This window comes from Humulus lupulus, chromosome 5 (assembly GCF_963169125.1).
Source record: "Humulus lupulus chromosome 5, drHumLupu1.1, whole genome shotgun sequence".
NCBI classification, from domain to species: domain Eukaryota; kingdom Viridiplantae; phylum Streptophyta; class Magnoliopsida; order Rosales; family Cannabaceae; genus Humulus; species Humulus lupulus.
In genome coordinates, this window is record NC_084797.1 from 160,699,699 (window position 1) to 160,712,389 (window position 12,691).

A 12,691-nucleotide genomic window follows, 5' to 3' on the forward strand; every position below is an offset into this window, starting at 1 on the left:
AAACTCACAGAGACAAACGGCTTCTTCAGCAGCTGGGTTGCTTGGGTTCTTGCTTCAGCAGGGGCGTTATCATGTGTGCTTCAACGGCTCAACAGAAGAGAGTGACGAGAGACTAAACTGTTTCAGTAGGCTTAGTCGTGGTGTTACATTCAAACTAGAGAGTATAGGCATGAAGGAGAGAGAGCCGAGAGAATATGACAAATAAAAAACTTGCAACCTACAAATTTGCACACTTGTACATATATCAATAGTGGAAAAAACTTGTTAGACATATGAAAAATAAAAAAAAAATAAAAAAAACATGATCAAAGCTTCTATTCTAGTAAATAGAATATCTGCATAACATAGTATATGATCTATTGTTCTATCTCAAGACTGTATTTATACTCAATCAAAAGTTGAATGCATGAATTCAACCAAACAGACCATTCTATTATTACAGAAAAATTGCATAGTAAATAAAAAGCAGAGCAACCCCATGGCCACAAATGAGGAAAAACTAAACAGAAACCAAATGAGAGACCCAATAAATGGTCAACCCCATGGACAAGGCAAGCCAAAATGACAACCCATGCAGTAACAAGTTCCTGAAATGCCAGAAAATCATCTAGCAAAGAAATATCAAAATATAAACTAATGTCTTCATTTCATCTGCACAAGATCATTTATGTTATAGTTTATTATTATTATTATTTGGCTAAGTTAGTACCTGTCGAAGTTTTAGTTCTTTCTCCACCACCAAAGAACTTATCTGAAGTACAAAACCAAACATTACAGTTGCAATAAAAAATGGTGGTCCTACGGTAAACATTGCAGGGAGACTTTGCATCTTAGGGTGTGCAAACTCCTTAAATGAAACCATCCAGCTAAAGTTTGGATCTAACAATGAAAAAACTCAACACAAAAGTAACACATTTATAGACCAAAGTAATTGTTAAAAGTCAAAGCTTCTTTTAATTTATCATGTAACCAGACAAAAAAAAATTTCTATCAAGTATCTATAACATTGATACCTCCAATGAGAGACCTAGCAATTTCACGCTCTGCTGCAATCTGAAGTGGTATTTGAAACTTGAATGTGGGGTCTTCATAGTTCCCTTTTTTTTTTCTTTCTAATGGAGTTGAATTAGTCTGTATACTATAGCTAATTACAGTAGCATTTAGATCAGCAAAATGTAAGGCTCTGGGGGTCAGCATAGGATTAGAAAACAACCACTCACCCAAAAAGGGATGGTACCAACACCAAGCGACACAATGCATAACCCTGTCAAAAGGAAAACTACACTAGCAAACCAGAAAACAACACCAGACATCAATGAGAATAACTCACGACCCCAATACCAAAATCAAAATGTTAAGTTGCTCTGACACATAGGGATCGATTACAAGATTCAAACAAATAACCCTTTTAAGATTTTCACCAGAAAACCACATTAGAGTAATGATGCTATTGATCTAGAACCAGACGAGTATCCTAAAGTAACTGAAAAAAATGCTCAATAAAAAAGGTAGACAAAGACAAGTGTTAAAAAGGGTGAACTATCGAGCTAAACCATTGGATGTCCTAACCATTGTTGGCCTAAGCGGAATAACGACACTCAGTATATATATTTATAAATATATGATATAGATACATAGCAACGTAAGGGAAAAATCGTCAAAAATCTAAAACTAAAAGTGTAGAAACTTACCCACCCAAAGAAGATGTCGAAAGTTGGTGCTAGTGCATGGGGGTTTACGGAGCAGCAGTAGGTGGGAAAATTTTAGGGAATATAACAACTTTAGTTTCAGTTGTGAGGTTTTGAAGAAGAAAGAGGGAAAGAAAAAACCCTAATTTATGAGAAGAGCACACTTTCAGAATTGAAGAGAGAAAGAGGGAAAGGGGAAAGAGGTTCAGATGGAATGAAGGGGTTCTTTCCATAGGCAGGAGACTCCTGGGTCCTTGCTTCTAGCAGGAGAGATTCCGTGAGGGAGAATCACGTGAGGGAGAAGAGAGTCGATGGAGTGAGTGTGAAAGAGAGGGCAGAGGAGGCCAATGGGTTAGATAGAATTTTCATTAGGCGTCAACTATTTCATTTGGCGCCTATGTCTTTGAAAAAAAAGCATGTGTTTTTCTTAATTTGCCCATTAATAACGCTTTTTAATATATGTCATTTTTTACTGTAATATATAGTCAAAATTCTTGTAGTGTGTTTTCAGTTAAGAATGGATGGAGCCTTAACCTATGAGGATATTTGAGCCATTAAGGCCTTGAAAAGAATTATAATGCCAAGAAATACAGTAGGAGTGCTAGAAAGTATCACTCGGAGATTACTCTTATTACACAATGAGATAGGTCACCTCCAAACAACTAAGCAAATAATGATGGGAGCTACGGAACGATATGTTTTAGTGATTAGACTTTTTAAAGATTATCCTACTGTAATTGCAACTTTAGAAGAAATATGGGAGACAATAGATGATGAAGATGAATTACTAGTAGCTATGAGATATGATTTTCTCATACTTAGGTTCACCTCTAAGATGGAATTCCAATTCACAAATGAGCAAAAACATATAATCTGTACGAATCTTCCTAGAGGAAATTTTGAGGCTCAAGATAATGATGATTATGAGGAGATAGATGATGATATGTTAGATGAAGGGTCGGATGTAGAAGATCCTGGTTTTTAGATTAGAGTAGTTTCCTTATTTATTTTATTTATTATCCTTGCATTTATGATTGTATATAGTGAAAACCTTTTTCCAAATAAATATCATTGTTATTTTTGAATGACATGTATGAGTTTGATTTTTTTTTACAATCATAATAAATAATAAATTTAATAAATAATGACCAAGTTTGGTGAGGGTGGATACAAATCAATGGACCAAGTTCTATATTGAGAGTTTAGGGGCCAGTAGTGGGAACGATTTTATTGATCCCAGCCCTCCCTCAATATGGTTAACTTTGGAACAACGACGAGTTTCGAGCCTGAGAATTAAGTCATATAGGATGAATAGAAACACACTTAGAAAATAATAAAGATGGCTTATTTTTCCTAAGTATAGAAACACACCCTAATTATAAAGAAGGTTTATATAACTTTTTCATAAGAAGGCATAATTAATAGGTCTGAGTTATGTTTGCTTCGATTAAGTTTTGTTTTAGAGCTTATTAGGGTAAGTTCTAACATGTTTTTCTCGACTGTTAGAACTATGCTAAAGATGTCGCTCAGAAGGTCTGCACGCACCAATGTCAATGCCTCCAGCGTCGCTCCTAAGACTAATGAAGCCCCTCCAGTTCGCAGAAGGGGAGCACGTGCTACCACTATTGTTGCTAACTGAAGTGCACCGCCGCCGCTGATTTATAACACTGCAAAAATTTCCAGACTACGACAGCAAGTGGAGGAATTACTGCTGCAACAACGACAACATGCTTAGCCTCAGACTCAGCCTCCACCACAGCCGTAATCGCAGCATCAGCATATGGCTCAAGCACCCCATCAAGTAGGTCCGTATGGGGGATGGCCAATGGAAAACTATGCGCCATACCCTGCTCAGTACGTGGAGCCAATCTACGAGCGGTTTCGTAAGCAACACACTCCAAGCTTTGAAATGACAACGGACCCCTTCGAGGCGGAAGAATGACTCAGAAATATATAGCCGATCCTAGCACACATGAATCTTGGCAATGCGGACCGTATATCCTGCATTTCGTCTCTGGTTAAGAAATATGCTAGAATATGGTGGGACTTAGTTTAGCAGACTCACGACGTCGCCACAATGACATGGACCAGATTTGTGGAGCTGCTCCACAAGAAGTACTACAACTCGACAGTCATTGCCACAAGGGTCGAGGAGTTTACTAGTCTGAAGCAGGGCACCTTGACAGTAGCAGAGTATCCTCGACAGTTTGATCGATTAGCCAAGTTTGCACTGGAGTTGGTTCCAATTGACTTTCTGAGGGTTACCAAGTTTGTTAGAGGACTTAGACCAAAGATTGAGCTAGGGGTTGGAATTACTATGTATGTCGATGTTCTAGAAATGACTATAGAAGTAGAAAGGCTTTAGGCGAATGTTAATAAGGAAGAGGCCAGTAAGCCTGAGCCTAAATAGCAGAGTCAACCTCAGAATAGTCGAAACAACAACAACCACAACATCCATCCTGACAACAAGCAATCCGACAATGATAAAAGAGCACGGACGAACAATGGAGGTAGTAGCTTGGGTTATGTAGAATACCTGCAGTGCTCTAAGTTCCAAAAGAACATCCTGGTGAGTGTCGTGCAAACACCAAGGGATGTTATAATTGTGGTCAGGAAGGACATCAGAAGAGAGAATGTCCTGGCTCAAGCCAGAGGAGAAAAAGGACAAAAAGATGGTTCCTGCTAGAGGCCTTAACCCAGGGAGAAGCTGAAGCTAGTAATAAAGTGGTCACAGGTCAGATTCCTATCCTCAATAATGTATGTTCAATATTATTTGATTTGGGAGCCACTTAATCGTATATCTCGTTAAGAATGATAGAGAAATTAAAAAAACCTTGTGAAAGATTTAGAACTAGGTTTGTGACAGAATTGCCTTCGGGTGAAACAATCCTATCATCACGGATAGTACGAGGCGTACCGATCAAAATTGAGGACGTAGAACTAGAAGGAGACCTGATAGAGTTAGAGATCAAAGACTTCAACGTAATACTGGGAATGGATTAGCTAGCAAGACATGGCGCAACCATCGACTGCAGACGTAAGCAGTGATGTTCGAGACTCCTGACGGTCAGAGACTATGCTTTATGGGAAAGATTACAAAACTGCCTACACTGATTAGTTTGTCCCTCAAAGCTCAGAGGATGATAGAAAAAGGATGTCACGAATTCTTAGCTAGCGTCACAGATGTGGTAAAGGAAACACCACTAAAGGTTGGAGACGTCCGCATTGTAAAGGAATTTCCAGAGGTATTTCCTGACAACTTACCAGGGTTGCCGCCGACTTGGGAAATTGACTTCACAATCGAACTAGTACTGGGCACCGAGCGTATCTCCAACGCACCATACCGGATGGCACCTACCGAACTCAAGGAGTTAAGGACGCAGTTGCAAGAAATCATAGACTTGGGTTTTATTAGATTGAGCCATTCGCCATGGGGAGCACCAGTTTTATTTTTGAAGAAGAAGGACGTAAGCATGCAGATGTGCATAGATTATCGCGAGCTAAATAAGGTGACAATTAATAATAAATACTCCCTACCCCGAATTGGCGACTTGTTTGATCAACTAAGAGGAGCAACCGTGTTTTCAAAGATTGATCTACGGTCCTAGTATCACCAGCTCAAGGTACGGGAAGAGGATATTCCCAAGACAACTTTTAGAACTCGTTATGGACATTACGAGTTTCTAGTTATGTCGTTTGGTCTTACCAATGCTCCAGCCACATTTATGGATTTAATGAATAGGGTCTTTAAGGATTATTTGGAAAAATTCGTCGTAGTATTCATCGACGATATTCTAATGTATTCAAAAGATGAAGCTGAGCACGAGGAACATTTAAGGTTGACATTGTTATGACTGAAGGAGCATCAACTTTATGCCAAGTTCAAGAAGTGCGAATTTTGGCTTTCACAAGTAGCGTTCCTCGGCCACATAGTATCCAAGGAAGGAGTTGCAGTAGACCCATCTATGGTAGAGGCTGTGAAGGATTGGCCAAGACCTAAGGCAGCGTCAGAGGTAAGAAGTTTTCTAGGACTAGCAGGTTATTATCAGAGGTTTATAGAGGGCTTTTCTAAGATAGCCAATCCGCTCACCAACCTGACCGGGAAGCAATAAAGGTTCAACTAAATAGATAAGTGTGAAGAAAGCTTCCAGTTGCTTAAGGATAAGCTATGCTCAGCACCAGTACTTTGTGTACCGACACCCAACGACAAGTTTGTAGTCTACTGTGATGCGTCGAAGCAAGGATTGGATTGTGTGCTGATGCAAAATGACAAGGTGATAGCCTACGCCTCAAGGCAGTTGAAGGAGTATGAGCAACGCTATCCAATACATGATATGGAGTTGGCAGCGGTGGTCTTTGCATTAAAAATCTGGCGCCATTATCTTTATGGAGAACAGTATGAGATTTATATGTACCACAAAAGCTTAAAGTATTTCTCCACTCAAAAGGAGCTCAATATAAGGCAGCGCAGGTGGTTAGAATTAGTAAAGGATTATGACTGCAAAATCCTATACCCCGGGAAAGGCAAACATAGTTGCTGATGTGCTAAGTAGGAAGAGTTATGGAAGTATAGCAGCGTTCGCTGGAATAGAAAAATCGCTACAGCAGGAGCTGATCAATACTAGAATAGAGGTATTCATTGGTAAACTTGTTAACTTGTCCATCCAGTCATGTCTATTAGAAGATATACGGATCGAGCAAGGGCATGATGACACACTAGTAGCACATATGGATGCAGTTAAAAAAGGCAACGCCACAGATTTCTCTATCTCAGGACATGGGTTTTTAAGATATAAGGATCGGGTATGCGTGGGGAATGATCAAGGGATTACGATGAAGATTTTGGATAAAGCGCACAATACCCCATAATCAGTTCACCCAGGGTCGACCAAGATGACTCACGATCTTAAAGCACTGTATTGGTGGCCAGGAATGAAGAAAGATATAGCAGAGTATGTGCTAAATGCTTAGTATGCCAACAAGTGAAAGCGGAACATCAACGGCTTGCAGGCTTATTGCAACCACTTAGTATTCCAAAATGGAAATTGGACGATATAGCCATGGATTTTGTGATGGGACTTCCATGAACAAATAAGCAGCACGACTCGGCTTGGGTAGTAGTAGATAGACTAACCAAGTCAGCTCATTTCCTGCCTGTCAAGACCACGTACATAGCAGATTAGTATGTAGACATTTATGTTCAAGAAATAGTAAGATTGCATGGAATCCCTAAGACAATAGTATCCGATAGAGGATCGGTGTTTACATCGAGATTTTGGGGAAGCTTATAGCAAGCCATGGGTACCAAGTTAAGTCTTAGTACGACATTTCATCCTCAGACTGATGGATAGTCCGAGCGTACCATACATATTTTAGAAGATATGTTGCTCACTTGTGTACTTGATTTCGGAGGATCATGGAGTAAGTATTTGCCGCTGATAGAATTCTCCTACAAAAATAGCTACCAGTCAACGATCAGAATGGCACCCTATGAGCTGCTTTATGGAAGAAGGTGTCGATCGCCGTTACATTGGGACGAGGTAGGAGAAAGGCGACTTCTTGGACCTGAAGTTGTTTAGATAGCTCAAGATGCAATAGCACTGATTAGAAAGCGAATGCTCGCTGCTCAAAGTCGTCAGAAAAGTTATGCAGATGCCAAGCGGCATGATGTGGAATTCAAAGTCGGAGATCAAGTCTTCCTAAAGATATCAACTATGAAAGGTGTGAAGCGGTTCGGGAAGAAAGGCAAGCTTAGTCCTCGGTTTATAGGTCCTTTTGAGATATTGGACAAAGTGGGAGCAGTTGCATATAGATTAGCCCTACCGCCAACTCTAGCAGATAGCCATAATTTGTTCCACATCTCGATGCTGTGTAGATTTGTGTCAGACCCATCTCACGTCCTCAAGTATGACACGATAGCACTCCAGAAAGACTTGAGGGATGAAGGAATTACGGTCCAAAAGTATTCCGATAGTCAAGGTCCTATGGAGTAATAGTTCTGAACGGGAGGCAACGTGGGAGTTGGAGGAGGACATGTTAGCCCGGTATCCAGAATTGTTTGGTAAGTAAATTTCAGGGACGAAATTCTTTTAAGTAGGGGAGAATTGTAGTGTTCCAGAATATTTACATAACTAGCTAGATAGTAGTAGTAGTTAGTATTAGTTAGTAGTATGTTAGTTACCATGGATTTTGGTTCAAGTCGGGACTTAGTTGGAAACTCATAGCAACAGTTGTGGATTTTATAAGTTTAACCTATAGTTTAAGAATATTAATTATAACATAAGGTTTGATTAACATTGCTGTTCCTAGATATATTACTTAGTATAACCTATGGTTTAGATAAAGCCAATAAGAGCATGACATTTGTCATAATCATGATTATTAAGGAATTAAGTATTTTGATGAATAGTTTTAATAAAAGAAAGATCTAGAAGCTCTAGAACCTTCCAAAAGCTATTAGGATCGTATTATGACCCAGTCAAAGCTGTTTATCCAATTCAAATTATGCTGAAAAGTGCAAATACGTGTTTAATATATCTATGTATGACGATATATCGCAGCATAGGGGCCAATATATCGCCTACGGAAGATACAGAAAACACACCGACTTTGAACCAATGATCGAACAAACCTCGGGAATACAGGGGGAGGCGATATATCACCTAGGGTATATTGGCTCCATGAGGACAATTTTGAAAGTTTGACTTTTTGAATTTTAAAAATAGCCTTAACCACTTAGACCTGCCTCTGAACGATTTTGACCGAGTTCTGGGCGTTAGTTGAACGAAAATTCAAGTCTTTTACATTTTATAGTCATTTATTTATTCAAATTAAAAGGGGTCAATTTCACTCCTTGAACTCTATAAATAGGACCTAGCGCTCAGCCATTTTCTTCATTCTTCAAGCATTTGATCAGAGCCTCCAAGGTGCTAGTGTTACTATAGAGAGATACACTTGAGTTTTGGGTTAAAGCTTTATAATTTTAAGCTTTTATAAACACTTGGGAAGTGAGAAATAGTGAGATTTCGATATTGAGGTTTAGACCAATCCATAAGGTCATTCAAGGTATTCCTATTCCTTAAGTCTAGTTCTTTATAATTCTTTAGTTTCTTTTATTCAGATCCTAACTCTTGTATTGATTCTTGATTAGGTGTTTAAGTTCTTGAAACTTAAGGTCCTTCTTGGTAAGTTTCTTTTGGATGGTTTAGTTCCCATATTCATCTTTATTTTTTAAAGATTCTCACCCTTTTCTACTGTTGGTTTATAGGAGTTTCTAAATCCTGTTCTTGTTCCCAAATATCCCGGCTTTTGGTAAGGAAAATAGGATAGACTTTATGTGCTTATATGTTATGTTATGTTATATTATGTTTATGTTATGATATGTATATGTATAATATGTTTTATAGTCCTTGGGCATATGACTTGTCTAGCTAGCAAGCCCCAATAATTTATGGGCATATGACTTGCTTAGATAGCAAGCCCCACAAAATTTATTGGCATATGACTTGCTTAGTTAACAAGCCCCAAGAAGTATGATAGCCATTGTAGTCCTATATGATATATGTTTTTATAGTCATATGTTTATAGTATATGTTATATGATCGTTAGTAGATTTTCCTTGCTGGGCATTAGGCTCACTCCTTTATTTTTTGTGTGATGCATGAAAATAGATATTGAGGCGGAAGGATTCTTGGTGGCTTGGCTTGTGTGTTGAGGATGAATGAAATGAATGGACTGCGTGTCGATCGAGGACGACGTTATTTATTTTTTAGTCTTTTAAATTATGATTTCTTAATGTAATTCTGCAATTAGTATTTAAAATTTTGTTTTATGTTTTGTAAACAATGGGATCCCATACCCTATCACATTTTATTTTACACTTTTATGTTATTGATACAATATTATTTTAGAGTTTCAATAATGTTATGATTATGTCTTATGTATGTTTTATTTAAAATAGTAGCTATGTCTAGTAGTTTTTTAATGGCCCAAGGCCTTAGAAATAGTTGGGTCATTATATTCTGAGGCTAAAGATTCAATCTCCGATACAACTAACGAATCGGCAAACCTTGCTGGGCAAGGTCGTTGGACACCATGAATATCCTTTTTTGGAATGTCCAAGGAATTGGGAATACTTGGACATTGAATACTCTCATTTCCCATTATCATGAACATATGGCTGAAATTAAATTTTTTTTTTGTTGGAAACAAGATTAAAATCTAGTCAGCTAGATTGGATAAGAATTCAGTTGGATTATGATGGCTGTGTTGGAGTGGATTCCGTAGGGAATAGTGGGGGTCTGGCTTATCTTTTGAGAACCACTATAGAGGTCTCTATTCGCTCATTATCTTTTGGCCATATTGATGCAGTTGTTAAAATTGGGTGGGGACCTGAATGGAGATTCACAAGATTTTGTGGCCATTCTAATCCCTCATTAAGGAAACACTCTTGGGGTCTTCTTCGCAAACTGCATGATTTGTGCATGATGCCTTGGGTTTGTGAAGGGGATTTTAATGAAATTTAAGATTCTGTTCAGAAGAAGGGAGGTGGGTTTAAACCTAATTATCTAATAAGGAATTTCACAAAGTTAATAGATGATTGTTGTCTAAAGGAGATAGACTATGAAGGAGGTAAGTTTATGTGGTGTAATGGAAGGAAGGAAAACTTGATTTTGAAAGATTGGATATAGTTTTGTGTAACAAAGATTGGGATCAGTTGTTTCTGGTTTCTAAAGTTTGTCACTTGTGTCGTTGGAACTCAGACCATAGACCTCTTTTACTCATGTTTAACTTTACTCCTCCTCAACTTGCTCAGTCTCAGCCCAGTTGGAAGTCTAGGTTCAACTTTGAGCATGCTTGGACTTCTATTGAAGCTTAGCAGGAAGTCGTTCAAGAGTGTTGGCAGCGTTCAGAAAGTATCTTTACAGCTAGGGATTTATGCCATAAAATTCTAGTTTGTGGTTCCAAATGTCATTGTTGGAATAGAAACTACAAAAAGGAGTTGAACAAAAAAGAAACAGAGTCTTCAGCTGGAGATAGAAGCTCTTTCAAGCTCATGGGAGAGAGCTGATTGGCTACGAAATAATTGTTTGAGTAAGAGCCTTGATATGGTGTTGGAAAAGGAATAACTAATTTGGCGCCAACGAAGTAGGGCCTTTTGGCTAAGGTGTGGAGACAAAAACACAAGGTTCTTCCATAACAAAGCCTTGGGTAGCAGAAATAAAAGGTTTATTTAATAGCAATATTGTTTGGCAGGACTCAATTGAAGGTATGGAAAATTTCTGTTGTGATTACTTTGCTAATCTTTTTACTTCTCAACTTCCTCATTTGGATGTTCTTCAAGAGTTTGCTACTTGTATCCCGAATAGGTGCTCACATACATGAATGAAGAACTTCTTCGCCCTTTTTTTTGAAGATGACATCAAAACAACTATGTTTATGATCCACTCTTTAAAAGCCCCTAGTTCGAATGGTCTTCCTAGGTTATTTTTTCTATCTCATTGGGACTTGGTTGATCTTATGGTCAAAAGGGTTTGCCCAGATGTCCTTAACAATGACGGGGACTGTCGTGCTCTTAATGAAACTCTTATTTCTCTCATTCCAAAGAAAGAGAAACCAATTCACTTAGTTGATTTTCACCTCAATAGTCTTTGTAATGTGGTGTACAAAGTGATTTCCAAGTATCTTGCCAATCGGATGAAGGAAATTTTGCCTCTTGTTATCTCGAAAAACCAAAGTGCTTTTATTGGAGGTCGGTTGATTCAAGATAATGCCATCATTGGCTTTAAAAGTCTCCATAATATGAAGAAAGGGCAGTTCGGTAATGGCAAAAAGATGGCTTTAAAATTAGACATGTCTAAGGCTTATGATAGGGTGGAATGAAAGTTTGTTGAAGTAATGATGTTTTGTCTTGGGTATGAGGAGGATGGGATCCGCAATATCACGAATTATGTTAACTCCATCTTCTTTTCCATCCTTTTAAATGGTGAGGTTTGTAGTTTGGTTACTCCTCAACGGGGTTTAAGACAAGGAGACCCTCTCTCTCCATATCTTTTCCTTCTTTGTTCTGAGGGGTTGTCTTGCCTTATTCATGAAGTTGAACGTCAAGGAAAGATAAGTAGTGTTGTTTTTGGAAAAAATTGTTTAAGAGTTTCTCATTTATTTTTTGCCGATGATAGCTTTATTTTTCTTAATGCTTTTCCTAATGAAGGTACAACAATAAAAGATATTCTTGATGTTTATGCTTCAGTTTCAAGTCAGAAAATTAATTTGGAGAAGTCGGAAGTTTGTGTGGGAAAGAGCATTTCTCAAGCAGAAGCTCAGAACTTGGCTGCTTCTCTTGGAGTTACTCTTTCTGATTACCACTCTAAATATTTTGGCATGCTAGCCTTTGTGTGGAAAAGAAAGAAAGAAGTGTTTTCTATGATTGAACAAAAAATTTGGAATAAACATAGAGGATGGAAAGCCAATCTCTTTTCTCAAGCGGGTAGAGAAATCCTTATCAAGGCTATTATACAAGCAATTCTTGGCTACATTATGAGCTGTTTTCGTATTCCAAAGTGCTTAATTAAGGAAATTCATGTCATGGCTGCTTGGTTTTGGTGGGAATCCTCTCTCCACAAGAAGAAGATTCATTGGGGAAGTTGGGAAAATGGTGTAACGAAAAGAACAAAGGTGGTTTGGGGTTTCGAAATTTGGAAGCTTTTAATCGTGCTCTTATTGCTAAATGTAAACAATGGTGAAGAGAATACTTGTCTTGTTTACTTCATTGAGAAAATAGCATATATTTATACACAACTTAGGGAAGCTATTCTAGGAAATTAAGAGAATAAAGGAAACTAATTAGCCTAATTTCTACCTAATTTTACAGCTAACATATTACAACTAATATACATATCTAACACTTCCCCTCAAGCTGGAGCATATATGTTAATCATGCCCAGTTTGTAACAAAAATAATCAACATGCACCCCATTAAGAGATTTTGTGAAGATGTCCCCTAG